The sequence below is a fragment of the Brachionichthys hirsutus genome, unplaced genomic scaffold (genome assembly GCF_040956055.1).
Source record: "Brachionichthys hirsutus isolate HB-005 unplaced genomic scaffold, CSIRO-AGI_Bhir_v1 contig_882, whole genome shotgun sequence".
NCBI classification, from domain to species: Eukaryota; Metazoa; Chordata; class Actinopteri; order Lophiiformes; family Brachionichthyidae; genus Brachionichthys; species Brachionichthys hirsutus.
Genome location: NW_027180337.1, coordinates 115,885 through 122,694, shown reverse-complemented (window position 1 = coordinate 122,694; position 6,810 = coordinate 115,885). Strand labels below are relative to the sequence as shown.

Below are 6,810 nucleotides of genomic sequence, written 5' to 3'. Positions count from 1 at the left end.
TGGTGCAGCGCCAGAAGAGAAAGGTCCCTGTATGCTTCCTTACAAAGGCTAAACCACAGGAACTACAGGCAACCAATTAGCCTAGCTTAGCATAAAGACAGGGAAATGGCTCTGGTGACGATGACGAGCTTTGTTTTTCGGGGTTATTAAGAAAAAGAAGCTGCTTTATTGTCATTATACGATTTGTACAATGAAATTACAAGGTCAGAATGGAGATGGAGAATTATTGGCTATAATCGATATTATTGTCGTCGAACTAGAGTCCAAAAACGACACTTGGAGGCCTTTGTAGTTCAGGTGATGAAGGGATGGTTCCTTCTGATGGTTCCTTTCTCTGTTCTCTGGACACTGGCCTTACAGAACATTAAAGTGTTGGCAGCTTCTTCATTCAGGTGTTGAGACTCTCGTCCTTTAATCACAGCTGGACACACACACTGTCAGTAGATGTAGCTTTGTCTGAGCATTTAAACCTTACCTGTAAACACTTGCAGGTGCTCTAAAGATCCCCCCCCTGGCAAATCACTTTTATGCAGGGAGGAATCAGGTTCCCTCCTGATGAAATAATGGTTCATTTATAATCACTTTTATTTTTAAAGCTATGGTTTATGAAGTTATTTTCAAATGACTCAAGCGCGTGGAGAGATAAATATTTGTTAGCATAGACGAAACGGTGGCAAACCATTACCTGCTGCACTTGAAAATGTCCGAAGCCTCATCTTTTGCATATTTAAAATAGCTTGAATGACATTGCACCTCAGTATTTACTGGTGCGTGTGTTGCGTTTGACATTTTCAGTGCCTCTGTCAGTGAATGATTGATCTATTTAATTTGCTTTACTTATATTATCCAATATAAATGTGCATATTTGTGTTTAAAACTTAGTCTGCTCTGGTTTTTGTTCACAATGTTATTAATCCAAAATGTATTTTACTCTGTTAATAAAGCATTCATATAATCCATCCTGTGTTGTTGTTTATTGTATTCATAATCAGGGGAGAGATAAATATGCAGGAATGGAAACATTCCTGTGAAGAGTTTACTTAATAGGGAAATAATAGGGAAACATTCCTTGCAGGAATTATTGCAAACATTTCAGCCCTTTTACATTGCACAAAAAACAAACCAGTCACTGGTCGTGTGCAGAAAGAAGCTGCTGTTGATGACGTCATAAAGGTGAAGATCATCACAAATTGCACGTGTTGCTAGGACATTATAGGAAGAAGCAGAAACGTATTTATGTTTCTGCACAGATCAGTTTTATCCTGTTGGACAACAATAATAAGTTGCTTTCTGCTGGCCTCAGCGAAGAAGTTGTTTAAATGATCCTGAAATGACACATTTAGAGAAACATCCGAAGTAAATACATTATACTCAATAGCGTCACGAACAATATGGTGTTCATAAACAATACAGTGATTAGTTCGAGCTTTATGTGACTGGGGCCCCGTTTTCATTTTCCCGCCTGTCTTTCAGTCGTGTTTGTGTTTTTCATAAGCGAAATGCGTCAAGAATAATTACATGGTTTGACTTCATCCCTTTTTTATACCTTATGCCAACACGGGCCTACACATCGCGACCGCGTGGCCTAATGGATAAGGCGTCTGACTTCGGATCAGAAGATTGAGGGTTCGAGTCCCTTCGTGGTCGCTTTTTGGTTTCTTTTTGTGGTAAAGTTCCTTTTTTATTTGATTTGCGGTTTTTTTTTGGGGGGGGGGGGGTGATGCTTGTTTTGCAGGGATGTAATAATAATTTCGTAACTAAACACGGTGGTGCTAGAAGAGTGGATAAAACATGACCGGCTGTGTCTTCCGTCGGACCGCAGCAGAGTGGCGCAGCGGAAGCGTGCTGGGCCCATAACCCAGAGGTCGATGGATCGAAACCATCCTCTGCTAAGCCTTTTTGTGTTTTCTTTTTTTCATTATTTCACACTTTTTTTTTTTTGCTGGAGAAAGTACGTAATGTCACTCCTGAATAAAAACAAAGTAAACACATATTGTTACGTCCATAGTCAAAGGCCTCTCAACGAATCAGTCAACCCAAAGGAAGGATGCCTCCTGAAGGTTGAGTGGAGCAGTGCAGGTGAGAGAGACTCCTTGCTGAACTGATCACACTGCAGCTAAGAGCGTACAGAGCAGAGAACACTGTTCAGCTTGGGTCAAACCGCAAAGAAGCCACTGGTAGGGATTGACTCATATTAACTCTGCGTCAATGATTAGTGATGCATTAATGAATGGCATGGCAGCAATAGGCACTTCAAATCATGTAAGTTAAAGTTACGCTGTAAAAGCATATCATTTGAATTTTGAGTTAAAGTTACAGTGTTAAACATGAGGAATTGAGATGTTGCTTCCCTTTTTGGTGACTTTAAATGTGTTTCATTTGAAGGTTTACAAGCTGATGACCGATTCCTCCAAGCACAAATAAAAATTGGAGCGAGAAATGAGTTGTTTCCGAGCATGTTTGAAGTTGACCAGGCCCGTTTCAAGTTGGGCTAGAAGCTGGACCAAAGTGAAGGATAAACTTGACACGCATACATTCAGCAAGACTGGCGGGCTGGATAGGTTTATCAGGGGACGACCTCGGACAGGCTGGAGAGACTGTCTCTCAGCTGTCTTGAGAGCACCTCAAGAAGGAATTCTGGAGAATAAAACATCTGTTAAAAGAACTGGAGTCAAGCGAGCGATCTATGGGCGGCACAGGAAGTCCCTGATGAGACTGTTGCTCCAGCGACCCGGCCCCGGATCAGCGGTGGAAGATGGTTGGTCAGAAATAAATCTTGTTGGGAATTTTTAGACTCGATTTTGGGTCACAAAAGGATCACCAACATTTCCATTTCATTTCATTTTCTAACCACTTATTCCGCTGTCGGGTCGCGGGCCAAGCTGGAGCCAATCCCAGCAGTCAATGGGCGAGAGGCAGGGGACACCCTGGACAAGCCGCCAGTTTATCGCAGGGCAACACAGAGACAGACAACCAGCCACACACACACTCACACCTACTGGCAATTTAGTGTCACCAATCAGCCCAGGCTGCATGTCTTCGGTGGTGGGAGGAAGCCGGAGAACCCGGAGAGAACCCACGCAGACACGGGGAGAACATGCAAACTCCTCACAGAATGGCCACAAGCCGGAGACAAACCTGCGACCATCTCGCTGCGAGGCAACAGTGCCTACCACTGCGCCACCGAGCCACCCAGATCACCAACATAAAAATGAAATTCAGAATTTAATGCATTTAAAGTGTGAATTGTAGCTGTGCTGATAATTTACTGATAACATCCTGCACAAATGTGGAGTAAAAATTGCTCCTTTATTCACATTAAATTAAATACACAAGAAAAATGTAAATAGGATATAATTGACAATAAAAGGAGGGAGGATCATGACAATCAATCAAAATCCCCTCGTCTACTCCTCTTGATAACTGAATGGATCTTCTTCTGTTTGAGTCGCTCCTTGCTCCTCTGCTCCAACCTGCGATACATAAAAACAAAGACACCTTTATCAAGAGGGACAGAAACAACACGTCCTGTACTACATGTCAGCCGTACCTGTAGTCCCTGAGAGCTACATCTTCTGCCGTAGGTTCGTGCGGCTGTCAGACGGTCTGAGAGCCAAGAGGAGAAATGTTTCATCTAGAATGATGATGATGATGATGATGAATATATTTATGAGATAGAATGTTAGAGTACAAGTACAGCCACACAGTAGCATGTATTACAGTACAAATACAGTCATCCTGTCTAAGAGGAGCATTTCAAAAAAGCCCTTGCGGTCTTGTTTCCGTTGAAAGTCCTTCGTACATAAATCATCGACATTTAACAGTACAAATGTAACAATACAAATAAAAATAAAACCAATATTCAGTAACTCAATTGATGCAAAGTAACATTAGAAAAATAAAATGATTTTACACCACCGATGCAAAGGACTACAATGTTTAAAAATAATAATAATTCAACATGGCTACTTGTATATTTACCCACTGGAATGTGAATCTGGGAATCCTGGAAAAGCATGAATGAAAGAAATCACTTAAAGACTTGTCATACTCCCGACCATGCAGGCGGCCCTCCGCCGAGATCACTCAGCGTCTCAGCCGTCTTCCTCCGGAAGATTTCCGGAGCGCTTGTGATACCGAAAGCGAGACGTTTGAATGTGTGTCTCCCGAAAGGTGCAAGGAATGTGATGATGATGATGATGATGATGAATATATTTATTAGATAGAATGTTAGAGTACAAGTACAGTCACACAGTAGCATGTATTACAGTACAAATACAGTCACACATCCTGTCTAAGAGGAGCATTTCTAAAAAGCCCTTGCGGTCTTGTTTCCGCTGAAAGTCCTTCGTACATAAATCATCGACATTTAACAATACAAATAAAACTAATATTCAATTACTCAATTGATGCAAAATAACAATAAAATAAAAATAAATGACACCACAGATGCAAAATAACAATAAATTAAAATTAAAAAGACACATAATATGTACAACGTAGGATTGATAGTTTGATTGATTGATTATAAATCTTATAATTTAATAAAAGACATGGATTTCTTATTTATTTTAAATCTTTGTCTGGTGGACAATTTAATCATATTAAATTATAAAATATGTAAACTGTTTTCTTTCTTTTATTTAAAGTTATTGTAAATTCTTCTATCAGAGTGATAAACTAGTTAATTATCTTATTCCAACTTTTAAACTTAAGGAAACGCCAAATTCAACCAATCAGCACCTCGCACATCATTTGGAGCAAAGCCCATTGTCATGACAACGGCTAGTACTGTACAGTATATCGATAGAAACGACAGTGACGTCTGAGGATCTTGCTTCGTTGCTGCTCTTTTTAAGAATTCAACTTCGAGACAACTTCAAATATGACGATGCCGGAAACACCGGAAGTCAAAGCGTCCACTTCACGTGTCCCCGAACGTAAGTAACTTTCCTTTAGTCCAGCAGGGGGCTGAGAAGGGTCGAGCTGGATATTTGTCTGCTGAAGCTGTTGGGATCGATACCAACACGTCCGGTCTTTGCATTAAATGAACCCAAATTTATTTGATGCAAAGACTGGAAGTCTTGTTAAGAAGATAAATATATGTTTATGCTAATATCTGCTGTTTGCAATGCATCAATGTCAAATAATGATTGAAATGGTGCCGACTTTGGGGACAACAGTTGGACTGTTGGACAAATGAAATCCTGGACACGTCCTCGCTGAAAGTAAAGCCTTCGTGTCAATTCAGGATGCTATCTCCTCTGCCATAGTTTAAAAAATATATGTTCTTAATCATCATTCTCTTTTGGGTGGGGGCTCAACCTTTATTTAAACTAGTTTAAACTAGTTACTAAGAGCGTAACGGAAGCTACGACGCAGGCAGGAAGAAACCCAGACGTGATGATGTTATTATTAAATACAATGTTTTATATTATCACAGGAAGGGACGTAACGCCATGCAGGTTATAAGGAACTTTAATATTATTTGTTTTTTGTTCCTTTCATTCAAATCAGTGGCGGTTGGGGGGGGGGGGGGGTGGCAGCTTCGTTTAATCCATCGAGTTTCAGTAATAATTGATCATTAATGCAGAATAAAAGCAGGGAGATTCAGTTTCTTTCCTTTTGCCCAGTAGGGGGTGCCCTTATATCATCGTCAAAATTATGCCCGGAACTCACAATCCGAGTCCCCGCGTTGTCAGCGCTCAGGACGCTGATTGGCTGAGCAGTGGTTAAACAGCGACTATGCCCCGCCCTCTGTGGAGAGAGAGGAGAAGCAGAAAATGTTCCATCGTCTCACGGAAGAGTTTCAGTCTTTGCTGCTGCGATGATTATTTTATCTTGATAATCTAAAATATCTGTTAAAGTCTGCTTTGTGAAATAATGACAGATTCCAGAATCATCTGTGTTTCATGCTGGGGGGGGGGGGTTACAACCACTTGGTTGTGTTTCCCTCCCTCGCTGAGTAAATTCTCTCCATCTTCTCTCATCACCCGAAGCGACTGAGATCCAGGAAGGCCAGCTCCTCCGAAGCGTCTCCTCCTGCTACCTGGTGCAGGAGTTCATCGGGGAAGGGACTTTTGGGAAGGTCAACATCTGTGCCAACCTGAAAACGCAGGAGAAAGTGGCCGTGAAGATCCTGAACAAGAAGAAAGGGAAACTCCACCTGGAGAAGGAGGTGCAGTTCTTCAGTGTGTGTGTGTGTGTGTGTGTGTGCGTGCGTGTGTGCTCCCCCAGAACACGAACCAAGTCTCCCGTCTCTACTCCCCAGTTCCACATGTTGGAGCTCCTGAGGGCCTTGAACCCAGACCGGTCAAACATCTCCAAGGTCATCGAGCAGTTTGAGCACGGGGGCAACGTTTGTCAAGTGTTCGAGCTGCTCGACATTAATCTGCTGGACCTGATGGAACGTCGGGACTGGCAGCCGCTGTCCCTGGATGAGCTCCGGTCAATCGGGCGTCAGGTGTGTGCTGCAATATGACATCAATCACCCTGTTGCTAAGCAGCAGCAGCAGGACACGTGAAACGGTCCCGTCTCTGTCCCTGCAGCTGTGTGTGGCGTTGGACTCCCTGAAGACGCTTGGCGTCGTCCACACGGACATCAAGCCGGACAACATCATGCTGGTGGACCGTCTGGAGCAGCCGCTGAGGGTCAAGCTGATTGACTTTGGACAAGCCGTGGAAGTGTCCGAAATCCGGCTGGGGATGATGCTGCAGCCGTGTGGATACAGGTGACCTTTGGTGGGGGGGGGGGGGGGGGGGGTTGGTCCTCGCACGCAAAGGTGAGTTTTCTCACCTTTGACCTTTTTC

General features: G+C 42.8%; 2 non-coding genes across 2 annotated transcripts; both read left to right on the top strand.

Moving 5' to 3' along the window:
* Positions 1–1,574: 1,574 nt before the first annotated feature.
* On the top strand, positions 1,575–1,647 carry trnar-ucg (transfer RNA arginine (anticodon UCG)). The gene has a single exon. It is a non-coding gene; the product is annotated as a tRNA-Arg (tRNA).
* Positions 1,648–1,820: 173 nt separating this feature from the next.
* trnam-cau (transfer RNA methionine (anticodon CAU)) lies at positions 1,821–1,892 on the top strand. The gene has a single exon. It is a non-coding gene; the product is annotated as a tRNA-Met (tRNA).
* The last annotated feature ends 4,918 nt before the right edge of the window (positions 1,893–6,810 follow it).